The sequence below is a fragment of the Phyllobates terribilis genome, unplaced genomic scaffold, assembly GCF_046119375.1.
Source record: "Phyllobates terribilis strain yellow unplaced genomic scaffold, ASM4611937v1 Scaffold_376__1_contigs__length_1858288, whole genome shotgun sequence".
In the NCBI taxonomy this organism is placed as follows: Eukaryota; Metazoa; Chordata; class Amphibia; order Anura; family Dendrobatidae; genus Phyllobates; species Phyllobates terribilis.
Window position 1 is genome coordinate 1,252,254 of NW_027363136.1, and position 20,129 is coordinate 1,272,382.

The following is a 20,129-nucleotide window of genomic DNA, read 5'->3' on the forward strand; positions in this document are numbered from 1 at the left end:
GGAATAGATAGCGGCGGGTGGAGGAAAGGTTAATTCCACCGCTACCATGGTCTGGGGAGGGAGAGTGGCTGCCGGGGCAGGGGAAAGGACACCTGCTGAGGAGTAGGGGAAGGAGGAAGAGGAAGTGGAATCCTCAGCAGGGGTGGCCGGGGTGGGGGGGGATTGGACGGGGGTGGCAGGGGGAGGGATCGAGAGAGGGGTGACAGAACTCTTACCCTCCTTTGACTTTTTCTTCTGCTTCGGAGCTGCTGGGACCGTCGCTGGGGCTTTGGCCACCGACTCCTTGACCGCTTTGGCCTTGGTCGTCTCGGCCTTGGCCGCTGGGGCCTTGGTCGTCGCGTCCTTGACCTTCACAGGCCTGGTCGTCGGGGCCTTGTCCTCCGTAGCTGGGGTCGTCGCAACCACCGATGCCCAGGATCTCTCACGCCTGGGGCAATCCTTGTACAGATGAGCCGCCAGCCCACACAGGTTGCAGGACGTCTTCTTCGGGCAGTCCTTCGAGCTGTGTCCCGTCACTCGACAAATCCTGCAGGCATCCTCCTTGCAGTCCTTCATCTCGTGGCCGTTCTTGCCGCATCTCCTGCAGTTCCGCGGCATGTCCGGGTAATAGATGAGGCCGTAGGAGTTGCCCAGGGAGAATGTCGGGGGCAGGTGCCGAAGTCCGTCTGAGTACGCCAGGTCCCTGTGAAGTCTAACGGTCACCGACCACTTACCTGTCCAGAAGCCGAGTCCATTCAGGATGTGAGAGGGTTCCTTCACAACCAAACAGAAGCGTCTCAGGAAGGTACAGATGTCTTGGCCTGGGGTGTGTGGGTTGCGCATGGAGACCGTGATCCTCCTTTCATCCCTCTGGATAGGGCAGCTACCTGTAAAGGCAGAGAAAGAATTATCCGGTCCTTTTGCGCTTACCATTTCCCAGAACCTCCTGCAGGTGTTCACAGTGGCGAAGGTGACGAAGAAGATCCCCGTCAAGAAGGTCTGGATGCTGAGGGTGTCCGACCTGGAGAAGCCTCGATCCAGCAGCATCTTCTGGCAGAACACGTCCGAGGACATGTCCGGCACCCTCCCATCCACATCCTTCAGCTTCAGGGCCACCGTCTGCCGCATCCATGGCTCCAGGGCTGGAGCTTCGTGGCGGGGCTTCTGGGGTCCCTTCTGCTGGCCAGTCGTGGAGGCAGAGTCCTTGGGGTCAGAATCGGCTCCTGGCTGGGCCCTCCTGGCTGTCCCCAGCTCCAGGCTCTTCTTTTCGGCCTTCCTCGCAGCGCTTGCCATGGCTTTCCTCCTGCAGTTACTTCTTGGAGCTGGATCTGGAACTCTTCCCGGAATGGGTGGAGCTATGCAGATTCTTCTCCCGTCGTGTTCTGGACAAATTCCCCGAAAGGTCTTTGTCTCGATGATTTTCTTCCTCGAAGATTCCACAGGACAGCCCGATTCTTCTCCGAGTCTTCGTCTTCTTCTGGATTCTTTAGAGCTTCTTCCTCCCACCGATATCCGCCTTCGTTCTCTGATGTCAGCTGGGCTCCGAAGCTCTTCTCCTTCCGAGTTCGATCGCTCTCATCAAGTGTAGATCGTAGCTCTTGTGTTCTTAAAAGAACAGATACTACACTTGATCTTAGCCAAAAGGCCGAGAAGCGATAACCAGAATTGGTTTCAAACTACGGAGCCACCCAAGGATCCTGAAAAGTCCATTTGTGGAGATGAGCTCCTGGACTCCCGTTAAGAAGACATGTTGTCAACCTCTAGATCCCTTACATGCCTGCACTTTTCGGCTTGCTGCTGCTGCAATCCACGCGTTTTAGATCTGCATAACTCCACCTCTTTAAACACAGCACCTTCACCCCCTGCTGTTCCCACCCGCCTCAACACCGTTGGAAGGGAGGAGAACCAATTAAGGCGGGGGGTGGGGTGGAACGAGCAGCTGTCTACCCTTAGCAGGAGGGCTCCTGATTACATACCTCTCCTGCTGCTGCTGCTGCTGGCTGTCCAGCAGCAGACTGAAGGTGGCTGCTGCTGTGCACAGGTATATAAAGGCTCAGAGCCTATTATGACACGCGCAGCCAGCGTTCCATTGCCACATTCCATCTACTGCAGGCAGGATACCTGGCTGGCTGAATGTCGCTGAGAAGCTCACAGAGACCGCCATAAGCAACAGTTTAACAGAATGCCACAGACTAATCAACCAAACTTTTTGGGTTGGGTTCTCTTTTATAGTCTGCAGGCATTAAATGAAAGAAGTCAGTGTTCCAGCAGAAGGAGACAACGTTTTAGAAAAGGCATTGTAGCAAACCAAAAAAGAAATTTTAAGCGCAGCAGAGTAACCAGCGCACATACCTGTTAGCTCAGGTGAGTTTAAAAGGCTGCTGTTGATAACAAGGGCATTTGCTAAATAGATGGTGTGTGTGCAACAATATACTGAAAGGTCAATTATATTGTGCAGCTTATCTCACCACCTGTAGTTATTTAGGTGAAAGCTCCAAAATGCTTGCCTAATATGTCTGTTTATCCAAAAGGAAGTAAAAAGGGAGAGCTAGAAAGATAGCATTGCATCACATTACATGGCAATGCAATGCACAGTTGCTGAAGTTGAACCAAAATGAGCTTGTAATCTGGCTTCTGCAACTTTGAACATGAAAAATCCAATGAGGAGAAGAAAAGCAAAGCCAAAGAGTCCATCCCAAAATCCGACAAACAAGCAAAATGAACAAAAAACATTGAATTCAATTCTTTCTGATTTTAGAAACTGCATTAAAGAAGGGGTGCACCGGTCCTGGAGATACTGCAATACCAGGTCAATGCGTGGAGTGGACAGAGCAAGCTCTTTTTCCATCTCCCTGTTCTAAAAATCCATTTAATATATGGTCCCCAGATAGGGGACGTATCAGATATTAAACTGATAAGAACAGATACTACACTTGATCTTAGCCAAAAGGCCGAGAAGCGATAACCAGAATTGGTTTCAAACTACGGAGCCACCCAAGGATCCTGAAAAGTCCATTTGTGGAGATGAGCTCCTGGACTCCCGTTAAGAAGACATGTTGTCAACCTCTAGATCCCTTACATGCCTGCACTTTTCGGCTTGCTGCTGCTGCAATCCACGCGTTTTAGATCTGCATAACTCCACCTCTTTAAACACAGCACCTTCACCCCCTGCTGTTCCCACCCGCCTCAACACCGTTGGAAGGGAGGAGAACCAATTAAGGCGGGGGGTGGGGTGGAACGAGCAGCTGTCTACCCTTAGCAGGAGGGCTCCTGATTACATACCTCTCCTGCTGCTGCTGCTGCTGGCTGTCCAGCAGCAGACTGAAGGTGGCTGCTGCTGTGCACAGGTATATAAAGGCTCAGAGCCTATTATGACACGCGCAGCCAGCGTTCCATTGCCACATTCCATCTACTGCAGGCAGGATACCTGGCTGGCTGAATGTCGCTGAGAAGCTCACAGAGACCGCCATAAGCAACAGTTTAACAGAATGCCACAGACTAATCAACCAAACTTTTTGGGTTGGGTTCTCTTTTATAGTCTGCAGGCATTAAATGAAAGAAGTCAGTGTTCCAGCAGAAGGAGACAACGTTTCAGAAAAGGCATTGTAGCAAACCAAAAAAGAAATTTTAAGCGCAGCAGAGTAACCAGCGCACATACCTGTTAGCTCAGGTGAGTTTAAAAGGCTGCTGTTGATAACAAGGGCATTTGCTAAATAGATGGTGTGTGTGCAACAATACAGTTATATGAAAAAGTTTGGGCACCCCTATTAATCTTAAGCTTAATGTTTTATAAAAATTGGTGTTTTTGCAACAGCTATTTCAGTTTGATATATGTAATAACTGTTGGACACAGTAATGTTTCTGCCTTGAAATGAGGTTTATTGTACTAACAGAAAATGTGCACTCTGCATTCAAACAAAATTTGACAGGTGCATAAGTATGGGCACCTCACCAGAAAAGTGACATTAATATTTAGTAGATCCTCCTTTTGCAAAAATAACAGCCTCTCGTCGCTTCCTGTAGCTTTTAATGAGTTCCTGGATCCTGGATGAAGGTATTTTTGACCATTCCTCTTTACAAAACAATTCCAGTTCAGTTAAGTTTGATGGTCGCCGAGCATGGACAGCCCTCTTCAAATGATCCCCCAGATGTTCAATGATATTCATGTCTGGGGACTGGGATGGCGATTCCAGAACATTGTAATTGCTCCTCTACATGAATGCCTGAGTAGATTTGGAGCGGTGTTTTGGATCATTGTCTCGCTGAAAGATCCATCCCCTGCGTAACTTCAACTTTATCACTGATTCTTGAACATTATTGTCAAGAATCTGCTGATACTGAGTGGAATCCATGCGTCCCTCAACTTTAACAAGATTCCCGGTGCCGGCATTGGCCACACAGCCCCAAAGCATGATGGAACCTCCACAAAATTTTACTGTGGGTAGCAAGTGTTTTTCTTGGAATGCTGTGTTTTTTTGCCGCCATGCATAACGCCTTTTTGTATGACCAAACAACTCAATCTTGGTTTCATCAGTCCACAGGACCTTCTTCCAAAAAGAAATTGGCTTCTCCAAATGTGCTTTTGCATACCTCAGCCGACTCTGTTTGTGGCATGCTTGCAGAAACGGCTTCTTTCGCATCACTCTCCCATACAGCTTCTCCTTGTGCAAAGTGCGTTGTATAGTTGACCGATGCACAGTGACACCATCTGCAGCAAGTTGATGCTGCAGCTCTCTGGAGGTGGTCTGAGGATTGTCCTTGACTGATCTCACCATTCTTCTTCTCTGCCTTTCTGATGTTTTTCTTGGCCTGCCACTTCTGGCCTTAACAAGAACTTTCCCTGTGTTCTTCCATTTCCTTACTATGTTCCTCACAGTGGAAACTGACAGGTTAAATCTCTGAGACAGCTTTTTGTATCCTTCCCCTGAACAACTATGTTGAATAATCTTTGTTTTCAGATCATTTGACAGTCGTTTTGAGGAGCCCATGATGCCACTCTTCAGAGGAGATTCAAACAGGAGAAAAACTTGCAAGTGGCCACTTTAAGTAGCTTTTCTCATGATTGCATACACCTGGCTATGAAGTTCAAAGCTCAATGAGGTTACAAAACCCAAAAAAGTGCTTTAGTAAGTCAGTAAAAAGTAGGTAGGAGTATTTAAAACAAGAAAATGATAAGGGTGCCCATACTTATGCACCTGTCAAATTTTGTTTGAATGCAGATTGCACATTTTCTGTTAGTACAATAAACCTCATTTCAAGGCAGAAACATTACTGTTTCCAACAGTTATTACATATATCAAACTGAAATAGCTGTTGCAAAAACACCAATTTTTATAAAACATTAAGCTTAAGATTAATAGGGGTGCCCAAACTTTTTCATATAACTGTATACTGAAAGGTCAATTATATTGTGCAGCTTATCTCACCACCTATAGTTATTTAGGTGAAAGCTCCAAAATGCTTGCCTAATATGTCTGTTTATCCAAAAGGAAGTAAAAAGGGAGAGCTAGAAAGATAGCATTGCATCACATTACATGGCAATGCAATGCACAGTTGCTGAAGTTGAACCAAAATGAGCTTGTAATCTGGCTTCTGCAACTTTGAACATGAAAAATCCAATGAGGAGAAGAAAAGCAAAGCCAAAGAGTCCATCCCAAAATCCGACAAACAAGCAAAATGAACAAAAAACATTGAATTCAATTCTTTCTGATTTTAGAAACTGCATTAAAGAAGGGGTGCACCGGTCCTGGAGATACTGCAATACCAGGTCAATGCGTGGAGTGGACAGAGCAAGCTCTTTTTCCATCTCCCTGTTCTAAAAATCCATTTAATATATGGTCCCCAGATAGGGGACGTATCAGATATTAAACTGATAAGAACAGATACTACACTTGATCTTAGCCAAAAGGCCGAGAAGCGATAACCAGAATTGGTTTCAAACTACGGAGCCACCCAAGGATCCTGAAAAGTCCATTTGTGGAGATGAGCTCCTGGACTCCCGTTAAGAAGACATGTTGTCAACCTCTAGATCCCTTACATGCCTGCACTTTTCGGCTTGCTGCTGCTGCAATCCACGCGTTTTAGATCTGCATAACTCCACCTCTTTAAACACAGCACCTTCACCCCCTGCTGTTCCCACCCGCCTCAACACCGTTGGAAGGGAGGAGAACCAATTAAGGCGGGGGGTGGGGTGGAACGAGCAGCTGTCTACCCTTAGCAGGAGGGCTCCTGATTACATACCTCTCCTGCTGCTGCTGCTGCTGGCTGTCCAGCAGCAGACTGAAGGTGGCTGCTGCTGTGCACAGGTATATAAAGGCTCAGAGCCTATTATGACACGCGCAGCCAGCGTTCCATTGCCACATTCCATCTACTGCAGGCAGGATACCTGGCTGGCTGAATGTCGCTGAGAAGCTCACAGAGACCGCCATAAGCAACAGTTTAACAGAATGCCACAGACTAATCAACCAAACTTTTTGGGTTGGGTTCTCTTTTATAGTCTGCAGGCATTAAATGAAAGAAGTCAGTGTTCCAGCAGAAGGAGACAACGTTTCAGAAAAGGCATTGTAGCAAACCAAAAAAGAAATTTTAAGTGCAGCAGAGTAACCAGCGCACATACCTGTTAGCTCAGGTGAGTTTAAAAGGCTGCTGTTGATAACAAGGGCATTTGCTAAATAGATGGTGTGTGTGCAACAATATACTGAAAGGTCAATTATATTGTGCAGCTTATCTCACCACCTGTAGTTATTTAGGTGAAAGCTCCAAAATGCTTGCCTAATATGTCTGTTTATCCAAAAGGAAGTAAAAAGGGAGAGCTAGAAAGATAGCATTGCATCACATTACATGGCAATGCAATGCACAGTTGCTGAAGTTGAACCAAAATGAGCTTGTAATCTGGCTTCTGCAACTTTGAACATGAAAAATCCAATGAGGAGAAGAAAAGCAAAGCCAAAGAGTCCATCCCAAAATCCGACAAACAAGCAAAATGAACAAAAAACATTGAATTCAATTCTTTCTGATTTTAGAAACTGCATTAAAGAAGGGGTGCACCGGTCCTGGAGATACTGCAATACCAGGTCAATGCGTGGAGTGGACAGAGCAAGCTCTTTTTCCATCTCCCTGTTCTAAAAATCCATTTAATATATGGTCCCCAGATAGGGGACGTATCAGATATTAAACTGATAAGAACAGATACTACACTTGATCTTAGCCAAAAGGCCGAGAAGCGATAACCAGAATTGGTTTCAAACTACGGAGCCACCCAAGGATCCTGAAAAGTCCATTTGTGGAGATGAGCTCCTGGACTCCCGTTAAGAAGACATGTTGTCAACCTCTAGATCCCTTACATGCCTGCACTTTTCGGCTTGCTGCTGCTGCAATCCACGCGTTTTAGATCTGCATAACTCCACCTCTTTAAACACAGCACCTTCACCCCCTGCTGTTCCCACCCGCCTCAACACCGTTGGAAGGGAGGAGAACCAATTAAGGCGGGGGGTGGGGTGGAACGAGCAGCTGTCTACCCTTAGCAGGAGGGCTCCTGATTACATACCTCTCCTGCTGCTGCTGCTGCTGGCTGTCCAGCAGCAGACTGAAGGTGGCTGCTGCTGTGCACAGGTATATAAAGGCTCAGAGCCTATTATGACACGCGCAGCCAGCGTTCCATTGCCACATTCCATCTACTGCAGGCAGGATACCTGGCTGGCTGAATGTCGCTGAGAAGCTCACAGAGACCGCCATAAGCAACAGTTTAACAGAATGCCACAGACTAATCAACCAAACTTTTTGGGTTGGGTTCTCTTTTATAGTCTGCAGGCATTAAATGAAAGAAGTCAGTGTTCCAGCAGAAGGAGACAACGTTTCAGAAAAGGCATTGTAGCAAACCAAAAAAGAAATTTTAAGTGCAGCAGAGTAACCAGCGCACATACCTGTTAGCTCAGGTGAGTTTAAAAGGCTGCTGTTGATAACAAGGGCATTTGCTAAATAGATGGTGTGTGTGCAACAATATACTGAAAGGTCAATTATATTGTGCAGCTTATCTCACCACCTGTAGTTATTTAGGTGAAAGCTCCAAAATGCTTGCCTAATATGTCTGTTTATCCAAAAGGAAGTAAAAAGGGAGAGCTAGAAAGATAGCATTGCATCACATTACATGGCAATGCAATGCACAGTTGCTGAAGTTGAACCAAAATGAGCTTGTAATCTGGCTTCTGCAACTTTGAACATGAAAAATCCAATGAGGAGAAGAAAAGCAAAGCCAAAGAGTCCATCCCAAAATCCGACAAACAAGCAAAATGAACAAAAAACATTGAATTCAATTCTTTCTGATTTTAGAAACTGCATTAAAGAAGGGGTGCACCGGTCCTGGAGATACTGCAATACCAGGTCAATGCGTGGAGTGGACACAGCAAGCTCTTTTTCCATCTCCCTGTTCTAAAAATCCATTTAATATATGGTCCCCAGATAGGGGACGTATCAGATATTAAACTGATAAGAACAGATACTACACTTGATCTTAGCCAAAAGGCCGAGAAGCGATAACCAGAATTGGTTTCAAACTACGGAGCCACCCAAGCATCCTGAAAAGTCCATTTGTGGAGATGAGCTCCTGGACTCCCGTTAAGAAGACATGTTGTCAACCTCTAGATCCCTTACATGCCTGCACTTTTCGGCTTGCTGCTGCTGCAATCCACGCGTTTTAGATCTGCATAACTCCACCTCTTTAAACACAGCACCTTCACCCCCTGCTGTTCCCACCCGCCTCAACACCGTTGGAAGGGAGGAGAACCAATTAAGGCGGGGGGTGGGGTGGAACGAGCAGCTGTCTACCCTTAGCAGGAGGGCTCCTGATTACATACCTCTCCTGCTGCTGCTGCTGCTGGCTGTCCAGCAGCAGACTGAAGGTGGCTGCTGCTGTGCACAGGTATATAAAGGCTCAGAGCCTATTATGACACGCGCAGCCAGCGTTCCATTGCCACATTCCATCTACTGCAGGCAGGATACCTGGCTGGCTGAATGTCGCTGAGAAGCTCACAGAGACCGCCATAAGCAACAGTTTAACAGAATGCCACAGACTAATCAACCAAACTTTTTGGGTTGGGTTCTCTTTTATAGTCTGCAGGCATTAAATGAAAGAAGTCAGTGTTCCAGCAGAAGGAGACAACGTTTCAGAAAAGGCATTGTAGCAAACCAAAAAAGAAATTTTAAGCGCAGCAGAGTAACCAGCGCACATACCTGTTAGCTCAGGTGAGTTTAAAAGGCTGCTGTTGATAACAAGGGCATTTGCTAAATAGATGGTGTGTGTGCAACAATATACTGAAAGGTCAATTATATTGTGCAGCTTATCTCACCACCTGTAGTTATTTAGGTGAAAGCTCCAAAATGCTTGCCTAATATGTCTGTTTATCCAAAAGGAAGTAAAAAGGGAGAGCTAGAAAGATAGCATTGCATCACATTACATGGCAATGCAATGCACAGTTGCTGAAGTTGAACCAAAATGAGCTTGTAATCTGGCTTCTGCAACTTTGAACATGAAAAATCCAATGAGGAGAAGAAAAGCAAAGCCAAAGAGTCCATCCCAAAATCCGACAAACAAGCAAAATGAACAAAAAACATTGAATTCAATTCTTTCTGATTTTAGAAACTGCATTAAAGAAGGGGTGCACCGGTCCTGGAGATACTGCAATACCAGGTCAATGCGTGGAGTGGACAGAGCAAGCTCTTTTTCCATCTCCCTGTTCTAAAAATCCATTTAATATATGGTCCCCAGATAGGGGACGTATCAGATATTAAACTGATAAGAACAGATACTACACTTGATCTTAGCCAAAAGGCCGAGAAGCGATAACCAGAATTGGTTTCAAACTACGGAGCCACCCAAGGATCCTGAAAAGTCCATTTGTGGAGATGAGCTCCTGGACTCCCGTTAAGAAGACATGTTGTCAACCTCTAGATCCCTTACATGCCTGCACTTTTCGGCTTGCTGCTGCTGCAATCCACGCGTTTTAGATCTGCATAACTCCACCTCTTTAAACACAGCACCTTCACCCCCTGCTGTTCCCACCCGCCTCAACACCGTTGGAAGGGAGGAGAACCAATTAAGGCGGGGGGTGGGGTGGAACGAGCAGCTGTCTACCCTTAGCAGGAGGGCTCCTGATTACATACCTCTCCTGCTGCTGCTGCTGCTGGCTGTCCAGCAGCAGACTGAAGGTGGCTGCTGCTGTGCACAGGTATATAAAGGCTCAGAGCCTATTATGACACGCGCAGCCAGCGTTCCATTGCCACATTCCATCTACTGCAGGCAGGATACCTGGCTGGCTGAATGTCGCTGAGAAGCTCACAGAGACCGCCATAAGCAACAGTTTAACAGAATGCCACAGACTAATCAACCAAACTTTTTGGGTTGGGTTCTCTTTTATAGTCTGCAGGCATTAAATGAAAGAAGTCAGTGTTCCAGCAGAAGGAGACAACGTTTCAGAAAAGGCATTGTAGCAAACCAAAAAAGAAATTTTAAGTGCAGCAGAGTAACCAGCGCACATACCTGTTAGCTCAGGTGAGTTTAAAAGGCTGCTGTTGATAACAAGGGCATTTGCTAAATAGATGGTGTGTGTGCAACAATATACTGAAAGGTCAATTATATTGTGCAGCTTATCTCACCACCTGTAGTTATTTAGGTGAAAGCTCCAAAATGCTTGCCTAATATGTCTGTTTATCCAAAAGGAAGTAAAAAGGGAGAGCTAGAAAGATAGCATTGCATCACATTACATGGCAATGCAATGCACAGTTGCTGAAGTTGAACCAAAATGAGCTTGTAATCTGGCTTCTGCAACTTTGAACATGAAAAATCCAATGAGGAGAAGAAAAGCAAAGCCAAAGAGTCCATCCCAAAATCCGACAAACAAGCAAAATGAACAAAAAACATTGAATTCAATTCTTTCTGATTTTAGAAACTGCATTAAAGAAGGGGTGCACCGGTCCTGGAGATACTGCAATACCAGGTCAATGCGTGGAGTGGACAGAGCAAGCTCTTTTTCCATCTCCCTGTTCTAAAAATCCATTTAATATATGGTCCCCAGATAGGGGACGTATCAGATATTAAACTGATAAGAACAGATACTACACTTGATCTTAGCCAAAAGGCCGAGAAGCGATAACCAGAATTGGTTTCAAACTACGGAGCCACCCAAGGATCCTGAAAAGTCCATTTGTGGAGATGAGCTCCTGGACTCCCGTTAAGAAGACATGTTGTCAACCTCTAGATCCCTTACATGCCTGCACTTTTCGGCTTGCTGCTGCTGCAATCCACGCGTTTTAGATCTGCATAACTCCACCTCTTTAAACACAGCACCTTCACCCCCTGCTGTTCCCACCTGCCTCAACACCGTTGGAAGGGAGGAGAACCAATTAAGGCGGGGGGTGGGGTGGAACGAGCAGCTGTCTACCCTTAGCAGGAGGGCTCCTGATTACATACCTCTCCTGCTGCTGCTGCTGCTGGCTGTCCAGCAGCAGACTGAAGGTGGCTGCTGCTGTGCACAGGTATATAAAGGCTCAGAGCCTATTATGACACGCGCAGCCAGCGTTCCATTGCCACATTCCATCTACTGCAGGCAGGATACCTGGCTGGCTGAATGTCGCTGAGAAGCTCACAGAGACCGCCATAAGCAACAGTTTAACAGAATGCCACAGACTAATCAACCAAACTTTTTGGGTTGGGTTCTCTTTTATAGTCTGCAGGCATTAAATGAAAGAAGTCAGTGTTCCAGCAGAAGGAGACAACGTTTCAGAAAAGGCATTGTAGCAAACCAAAAAAGAAATTTTAAGTGCAGCAGAGTAACCAGCGCACATACCTGTTAGCTCAGGTGAGTTTAAAAGGCTGCTGTTGATAACAAGGGCATTTGCTAAATAGATGGTGTGTGTGCAACAATATACTGAAAGGTCAATTATATTGTGCAGCTTATCTCACCACCTGTAGTTATTTAGGTGAAAGCTCCAAAATGCTTGCCTAATATGTCTGTTTATCCAAAAGGAAGTAAAAAGGGAGAGCTAGAAAGATAGCATTGCATCACATTACATGGCAATGCAATGCACAGTTGCTGAAGTTGAACCAAAATGAGCTTGTAATCTGGCTTCTGCAACTTTGAACATGAAAAATCCAATGAGGAGAAGAAAAGCAAAGCCAAAGAGTCCATCCCAAAATCCGACAAACAAGCAAAATGAACAAAAAACATTGAATTCAATTCTTTCTGATTTTAGAAACTGCATTAAAGAAGGGGTGCACCGGTCCTGGAGATACTGCAATACCAGGTCAATGCGTGGAGTGGACAGAGCAAGCTCTTTTTCCATCTCCCTGTTCTAAAAATCCATTTAATATATGGTCCCCAGATAGGGGACGTATCAGATATTAAACTGATAAGAACAGATACTACACTTGATCTTAGCCAAAAGGCCGAGAAGCGATAACCAGAATTGGTTTCAAACTACGGAGCCACCCAAGGATCCTGAAAAGTCCATTTGTGGAGATGAGCTCCTGGACTCCCGTTAAGAAGACATGTTGTCAACCTCTAGATCCCTTACATGCCTGCACTTTTCGGCTTGCTGCTGCTGCAATCCACGCGTTTTAGATCTGCATAACTCCACCTCTTTAAACACAGCACCTTCACCCCCTGCTGTTCCCACCCGCCTCAACACCGTTGGAAGGGAGGAGAACCAATTAAGGCGGGGGGTGGGGTGGAACGAGCAGCTGTCTACCCTTAGCAGGAGGGCTCCTGATTACATACCTCTCCTGCTGCTGCTGCTGCTGGCTGTCCAGCAGCAGACTGAAGGTGGCTGCTGCTGTGCACAGGTATATAAAGGCTCAGAGCCTATTATGACACGCGCAGCCAGCGTTCCATTGCCACATTCCATCTACTGCAGGCAGGATACCTGGCTGGCTGAATGTCGCTGAGAAGCTCACAGAGACCGCCATAAGCAACAGTTTAACAGAATGCCACAGACTAATCAACCAAACTTTTTGGGTTGGGTTCTCTTTTATAGTCTGCAGGCATTAAATGAAAGAAGTCAGTGTTCCAGCAGAAGGAGACAACGTTTCAGAAAAGGCATTGTAGCAAACCAAAAAAGAAATTTTAAGCGCAGCAGAGTAACCAGCGCACATACCTGTTAGCTCAGGTGAGTTTAAAAGGCTGCTGTTGATAACAAGGGCATTTGCTAAATAGATGGTGTGTGTGCAACAATATACTGAAAGGTCAATTATATTGTGCAGCTTATCTCACCACCTGTAGTTATTTAGGTGAAAGCTCCAAAATGCTTGCCTAATATGTCTGTTTATCCAAAAGGAAGTAAAAAGGGAGAGCTAGAAAGATAGCATTGCATCACATTACATGGCAATGCAATGCACAGTTGCTGAAGTTGAACCAAAATGAGCTTGTAATCTGGCTTCTGCAACTTTGAACATGAAAAATCCAATGAGGAGAAGAAAAGCAAAGCCAAAGAGTCCATCCCAAAATCCGACAAACAAGCAAAATGAACAAAAAACATTGAATTCAATTCTTTCTGATTTTAGAAACTGCATTAAAGAAGGGGTGCACCGGTCCTGGAGATACTGCAATACCAGGTCAATGCGTGGAGTGGACAGAGCAAGCTCTTTTTCCATCTCCCTGTTCTAAAAATCCATTTAATATATGGTCCCCAGATAGGGGACGTATCAGATATTAAACTGATAAGAACAGATACTACACTTGATCTTAGCCAAAAGGCCGAGAAGCGATAACCAGAATTGGTTTCAAACTACGGAGCCACCCAAGGATCCTGAAAAGTCCATTTGTGGAGATGAGCTCCTGGACTCCCGTTAAGAAGACATGTTGTCAACCTCTAGATCCCTTACATGCCTGCACTTTTCGGCTTGCTGCTGCTGCAATCCATGCGTTTTAGATCTGCATAACTCCACCTCTTTAAACACAGCACCTTCACCCCCTGCTGTTCCCACCCGCCTCAACACCGTTGGAAGGGAGGAGAACCAATTAAGGCGGGGGGTGGGGTGGAACCAGCAGCTGTCTACCCTTAGCAGGAGGGCTCCTGATTACATACCTCTCCTGCTGCTGCTGCTGCTGGCTGTCCAGCAGCAGACTGAAGGTGGCTGCTGCTGTGCACAGGTATATAAAGGCTCAGAGCCTATTATGACACGCGCAGCCAGCGTTCCATTGCCACATTCCATCTACTGCAGGCAGGATACCTGGCTGGCTGAATGTCGCTGAGAAGCTCACAGAGACCGCCATAAGCAACAGTTTAACAGAATGCCACAGACTAATCAACCAAACTTTTTGGGTTGGGTTCTCTTTTATAGTCTGCAGGCATTAAATGAAAGAAGTCAGTGTTCCAGCAGAAGGAGACAACGTTTCAGAAAAGGCATTGTAGCAAACCAAAAAAGAAATTTTAAGCGCAGCAGAGTAACCAGCGCACATACCTGTTAGCTCAGGTGAGTTTAAAAGGCTGCTGTTGATAACAAGGGCATTTGCTAAATAGATGGTGTGTGTGCAACAATATACTGAAAGGTCAATTATATTGTGCAGCTTATCTCACCACCTGTAGTTATTTAGGTGAAAGCTCCAAAATGCTTGCCTAATATGTCTGTTTATCCAAAAGGAAGTAAAAAGGGAGAGCTAGAAAGATAGCATTGCATCACATTACATGGCAATGCAATGCACAGTTGCTGAAGTTGAACCAAAATGAGCTTGTAATCTGGCTTCTGCAACTTTGAACATGAAAAATCCAATGAGGAGAAGAAAAGCAAAGCCAAAGAGTCCATCCCAAAATCCGACAAACAAGCAAAATGAACAAAAAACATTGAATTCAATTCTTTCTGATTTTAGAAACTGCATTAAAGAAGGGGTGCACCGGTCCTGGAGATACTGCAATACCAGGTCAATGCGTGGAGTGGACAGAGCAAGCTCTTTTTCCATCTCCCTGTTCTAAAAATCCATTTAATATATGGTCCCCAGATAGGGGACGTATCAGATATTAAACTGATAAGAACAGATACTACACTTGATCTTAGCCAAAAGGCCGAGAAGCGATAACCAGAATTGGTTTCAAACTACGGAGCCACCCAAGGATCCTGAAAAGTCCATTTGTGGAGATGAGCTCCTGGACTCCCGTTAAGAAGACATGTTGTCAACCTCTAGATCCCTTACATGCCTGCACTTTTCGGCTTGCTGCTGCTGCAATCCACGCGTTTTAGATCTGCATAACTCCACCTCTTTAAACACAGCACCTTCACCCCCTGCTGTTCCCACCCGCCTCAACACCGTTGGAAGGGAGGAGAACCAATTAAGGCGGGGGGTGGGGTGGAACGAGCAGCTGTCTACCCTTAGCAGGAGGGCTCCTGATTACATACCTCTCCTGCTGCTGCTGCTGCTGGCTGTCCAGCAGCAGACTGAAGGTGGCTGCTGCTGTGCACAGGTATATAAAGGCTCAGAGCCTATTATGACACGCGCAGCCAGCGTTCCATTGCCACATTCCATCTACTGCAGGCAGGATACCTGGCTGGCTGAATGTCGCTGAGAAGCTCACAGAGACCGCCATAAGCAACAGTTTAACAGAATGCCACAGACTAATCAACCAAACTTTTTGGGTTGGGTTCTCTTTTATAGTCTGCAGGCATTAAATGAAAGAAGTCAGTGTTCCAGCAGAAGGAGACAACGTTTCAGAAAAGGCATTGTAGCAAACCAAAAAAGAAATTTTAAGCGCAGCAGAGTAACCAGCGCACATACCTGTTAGCTCAGGTGAGTTTAAAAGGCTGCTGTTGATAACAAGGGCATTTGCTAAATAGATGGTGTGTGTGCAACAATATACTGAAAGGTCAATTATATTGTGCAGCTTATCTCACCACCTGTAGTTATTTAGGTGAAAGCTCCAAAATGCTTGCCTAATATGTCTGTTTATCCAAAAGGAAGTAAAAAGGGAGAGCTAGAAAGATAGCATTGCATCACATTACATGGCAATGCAATGCACAGTTGCTGAAGTTGAACCAAAATGAGCTTGTAATCTGGCTTCTGCAACTTTGAACATGAAAAATCCAATGAGGAGAAGAAAAGCAAAGCCAAAGAGTCCATCCCAAAATCCGACAAACAAGCAAAATGAACAAAAAACATTGAATTCAATTCTTTCTGATTTTAGAAACTGCATTAAAGAAGGGGTGCACCGGTCCTGGAGATACTGCAATACCAGGTCAATGCGTGGAGTGGACAGAGCAAGCTCTTTTTCCATCTCCCTGTTCTAAAAATCCATTTAATATATGGTCCCCAGATAGGGGACGTATCAGATATTAAACTGATAAGAACAGATACTACACTTGATCTTAGCCAAAAGGCCGAGAAGCGATAACCAGAATTGGTTTCAAACTACGGAGCCACCCAAGGATCCTGAAAAGTCCATTTGTGGAGATGAGCTCCTGGACTCCCGTTAAGAAGACATGTTGTCAACCTCTAGATCCCTTACATGCCTGCACTTTTCGGCTTGCTGCTGCTGCAATCCACGCGTTTTAGATCTGCATAACTCCACCTCTTTAAACACAGCACCTTCACCCCCTGCTGTTCCCACCCGCCTCAACACCGTTGGAAGGGAGGAGAACCAATTAAGGCGGGGGGTGGGGTGGAACGAGCAGCTGTCTACCCTTAGCAGGAGGGCTCCTGATTACATACCTCTCCTGCTGCTGCTGCTGCTGGCTGTCCAGCAGCAGACTGAAGGTGGCTGCTGCTGTGCACAGGTATATAAAGGCTCAGAGCCTATTATGACACGCGCAGCCAGCGTTCCATTGCCACATTCCATCTACTGCAGGCAGGATACCTGGCTGGCTGAATGTCGCTGAGAAGCTCACAGAGACCGCCATAAGCAACAGTTTAACAGAATGCCACAGACTAATCAACCAAACTTTTTGGGTTGGGTTCTCTTTTATAGTCTGCAGGCATTAAATGAAAGAAGTCAGTGTTCCAGCAGAAGGAGACAACGTTTCAGAAAAGGCATTGTAGCAAACCAAAAAAGAAATTTTAAGCGCAGCAGAGTAACCAGCGCACATACCTGTTAGCTCAGGTGAGTTTAAAAGGCTGCTGTTGATAACAAGGGCATTTGCTAAATAGATGGTGTGTGTGCAACAATATACTGAAAGGTCAATTATATTGTGCAGCTTATCTCACCACCTGTAGTTATTTAGGTGAAAGCTCCAAAATGCTTGCCTAATATGTCTGTTTATCCAAAAGGAAGTAAAAAGGGAGAGCTAGAAAGATAGCATTGCATCACATTACATGGCAATGCAATGCACAGTTGCTGAAGTTGAACCAAAATGAGCTTGTAATCTGGCTTCTGCAACTTTGAACATGAAAAATCCAATGAGGAGAAGAAAAGCAAAGCCAAAGAGTCCATCCCAAAATCCGACAAACAAGCAAAATGAACAAAAAACATTGAATTCAATTCTTTCTGATTTTAGAAACTGCATTAAAGAAGGGGTGCACCGGTCCTGGAGATACTGCAATACCAGGTCAATGCGTGGAGTGGACAGAGCAAGCTCTTTTTCCATCTCCCTGTTCTAAAAATCCATTTAATATATGGTCCCCAGATAGGGGACGTATCAGATATTAAACTGATAAGAACAGATACTACACTTGATCTTAGCCAAAAGGCCGAGAAGCGATAACCAGAATTGGTTTCAAACTACGGAGCCACCCAAGGATCCTGAAAAGTCCATTTGTGGAGATGAGCTCCTGGACTCCCGTTAAGAAGACATGTTGTCAACCTCTAGATCCCTTACATGCCTGCACTTTTCGGCTTGCTGCTGCTGCAATCCACGCGTTTTAGATCTGCATAACTCCACCTCTTTAAACACAGCACCTTCACCCCCTGCTGTTCCCACCTGCCTCAACACCGTTGGAAGGGAGGAGAACCAATTAAGGCGGGGGGTGGGGTGGAACGAGCAGCTGTCTACCCTTAGCAGGAGGGCTCCTGATTACATACCTCTCCTGCTGCTGCTGCTGCTGGCTGTCCAGCAGCAGACTGAAGGTGGCTGCTGCTGTGCACAGGTATATAAAGGCTCAGAGCCTATTATGACACGCGCAGCCAGCGTTCCATTGCCACATTCCATCTACTGCAGGCAGGATACCTGGCTGGCTGAATGTCGCTGAGAAGCTCACAGAGACCGCCATAAGCAACAGTTTAACAGAATGCCACAGACTAATCAACCAAACTTTTTGGGTTGGGTTCTCTTTTATAGTCTGCAGGCATTAAATGAAAGAAGTCAGTGTTCCAGCAGAAGGAGACAACGTTTCAGAAAAGGCATTGTAGCAAACCAAAAAAGAAATTTTAAGCGCAGCAGAGTAACCAGCGCACATACCTGTTAGCTCAGGTGAGTTTAAAAGGCTGCTGTTGATAACAAGGGCATTTGCTAAATAGATGGTGTGTGTGCAACAATATACTGAAAGGTCAATTATATTGTGCAGCTTATCTCACCACCTGTAGTTATTTAGGTGAAAGCTCCAAAATGCTTGCCTAATATGTCTGTTTATCCAAAAGGAAGTAAAAAGGGAGAGCTAGAAAGATAGCATTGCATCACATTACATGGCAATGCAATGCACAGTTGCTGAAGTTGAACCAAAATGAGCTTGTAATCTGGCTTCTGCAACTTTGAACATGAAAAATCCAATGAGGAGAAGAAAAGCAAAGCCAAAGAGTCCATCCCAAAATCCGACAAACAAGCAAAATGAACAAAAAACATTGAATTCAATTCTTTCTGATTTTAGAAACTGCATTAAAGAAGGGGTGCACCGGTCCTGGAGATACTGCAATACCAGGTCAATGCGTGGAGTGGACAGAGCAAGCTCTTTTTCCATCTCCCTGTTCTAAAAATCCATTTAATATATGGTCCCCAGATAGGGGACGTATCAGATATTAAACTGATAAGAACAGATTTTTTTTTTTTTTTTTTTTTCCATATTCCAGTTTATTTTCGTTTTAACTTTAGAATTTCCATTTTTTACAGGGGGGTACATATGGTGCAACAAGAACATCACAAGGTAAGTACATTCCAATCTTTTTGCTTCCAAATTTCATTAGCTTTTTTATCACCAAACAACACCTTATCTCTCCAGAAATATAAAAACATATAACTTAGGCATAACTTAATACATTCTTGTACCGATACTTCCTTATGTTTAAAAATCAAAATATTCCGAGTTTTCCAAAGCGCCATTTTCACACAAGATAAAATTATCCATACAACCTTGAACACTTCATCCTTGACACCCAACCCGTAAAAAATCCTATTAAAATCTAGAAAATTAACACCACTTAGAGCTTTAACTAAATTACTAATCTTTCTCCATACTAATTGCGCATAACAACAGTTCCAAAAAATGTGCATAGCTGTTTCGCCAGCAGCACATTTACGTCTTGGGCATTTTTCAAACCGTACCAATCCTCTTCTATATTGGAAATCTCGAGTTGGCAGACAGTCTTTAATACTACACCATATTAAGTCCTTGTGTTCATTAGTCAAACACTTAAAATTTGCATTAATCCAAATTTTATCTACAACATTATCGGAAAATCGCTCTACCGGACTAGCTATCACCCTGCTTTCTAAGACTTTTAAAATGTTCTTATGATTTCCAAGTATTTTAAGATCCATATTCATTAATTTAAAATCCCTCAGAATTCTTTCTAAAATAATATAATTCCCAGATGGCATAAACTTATATGGCCGATCCAAATGCATTTGTAACCATTTGTATTTCCTAATAAAAAAACCCAAATTGTATGTTAAAAAGGTTTTCAGCCTAGAAACTGGTCCTAATAAAGTGCATATGCAATTAGCTAAATACTTGGCATAAATGAAGGTTCTGATGTCTGGGAAGCCTTTCCCTCCTTTCCCTTTAATTTTGTACAACTCTTCCCTTTTTACCCTTTCCATTTTTGACTTCCATAGGAAATTAAAACATAACTTAATTATCTTTTTCATTACATTAATAGGAGGTATAAAAACAGTTGAAATGTATAAAATTATCGGAAGTAAGACCTGCTTTATTATCAAGATTTTGCCTTCCATTGTTAAACTTCTCAAGTTCCAAAAATCAATCTTTTTCCTTACCCTTTCAAGCAGGGACTCCCAATTCCTC

The 20,129-nt window shown here is 44.8% G+C and overlaps 11 non-coding genes and 2 pseudogenes across 11 annotated transcripts; all 13 read right to left on the reverse strand.

Annotated features, from left to right (window-relative positions):
• Positions 1-1,556: 1,556 nt before the first annotated feature.
• On the reverse strand, positions 1,557-1,636 carry LOC141223515 (U2 spliceosomal RNA; annotated as a pseudogene).
• A 1,115-nt stretch (positions 1,637-2,751) lies between these two features.
• Positions 2,752-2,942, reverse strand: LOC141223402 (U2 spliceosomal RNA). The gene has a single exon (XR_012291030.1). It is a non-coding gene; the product is annotated as a U2 spliceosomal RNA (small nuclear RNA).
• Positions 2,943-5,709: 2,767 nt separating this feature from the next.
• On the reverse strand, positions 5,710-5,900 carry LOC141223414 (U2 spliceosomal RNA). Its single transcript, XR_012291042.1, has one exon. It is a non-coding gene; the product is annotated as a U2 spliceosomal RNA (small nuclear RNA).
• A 1,115-nt stretch (positions 5,901-7,015) lies between these two features.
• On the reverse strand, positions 7,016-7,206 carry LOC141223426 (U2 spliceosomal RNA). Its single transcript, XR_012291053.1, has one exon. It is a non-coding gene; the product is annotated as a U2 spliceosomal RNA (small nuclear RNA).
• Positions 7,207-8,321: 1,115 nt separating this feature from the next.
• On the reverse strand, positions 8,322-8,512 carry LOC141223406 (U2 spliceosomal RNA). The gene has a single exon (XR_012291034.1). It is a non-coding gene; the product is annotated as a U2 spliceosomal RNA (small nuclear RNA).
• A 1,115-nt stretch (positions 8,513-9,627) lies between these two features.
• Positions 9,628-9,818, reverse strand: LOC141223438 (U2 spliceosomal RNA). Its single transcript, XR_012291063.1, has one exon. It is a non-coding gene; the product is annotated as a U2 spliceosomal RNA (small nuclear RNA).
• A 1,115-nt stretch (positions 9,819-10,933) lies between these two features.
• Positions 10,934-11,124, reverse strand: LOC141223450 (U2 spliceosomal RNA). Its single transcript, XR_012291071.1, has one exon. It is a non-coding gene; the product is annotated as a U2 spliceosomal RNA (small nuclear RNA).
• Positions 11,125-12,239: 1,115 nt separating this feature from the next.
• On the reverse strand, positions 12,240-12,430 carry LOC141223461 (U2 spliceosomal RNA). Its single transcript, XR_012291082.1, has one exon. It is a non-coding gene; the product is annotated as a U2 spliceosomal RNA (small nuclear RNA).
• A 1,115-nt stretch (positions 12,431-13,545) lies between these two features.
• Positions 13,546-13,736, reverse strand: LOC141223472 (U2 spliceosomal RNA). The gene has a single exon (XR_012291091.1). It is a non-coding gene; the product is annotated as a U2 spliceosomal RNA (small nuclear RNA).
• A 1,115-nt stretch (positions 13,737-14,851) lies between these two features.
• Positions 14,852-15,042, reverse strand: LOC141223484 (U2 spliceosomal RNA). Its single transcript, XR_012291099.1, has one exon. It is a non-coding gene; the product is annotated as a U2 spliceosomal RNA (small nuclear RNA).
• Positions 15,043-16,157: 1,115 nt separating this feature from the next.
• On the reverse strand, positions 16,158-16,348 carry LOC141223495 (U2 spliceosomal RNA). Its single transcript, XR_012291107.1, has one exon. It is a non-coding gene; the product is annotated as a U2 spliceosomal RNA (small nuclear RNA).
• A 1,115-nt stretch (positions 16,349-17,463) lies between these two features.
• Positions 17,464-17,654, reverse strand: LOC141223507 (U2 spliceosomal RNA). The gene has a single exon (XR_012291114.1). It is a non-coding gene; the product is annotated as a U2 spliceosomal RNA (small nuclear RNA).
• A 1,115-nt stretch (positions 17,655-18,769) lies between these two features.
• On the reverse strand, positions 18,770-18,949 carry LOC141223508 (U2 spliceosomal RNA; annotated as a pseudogene).
• Positions 18,950-20,129: the final 1,180 nt, after the last annotated feature.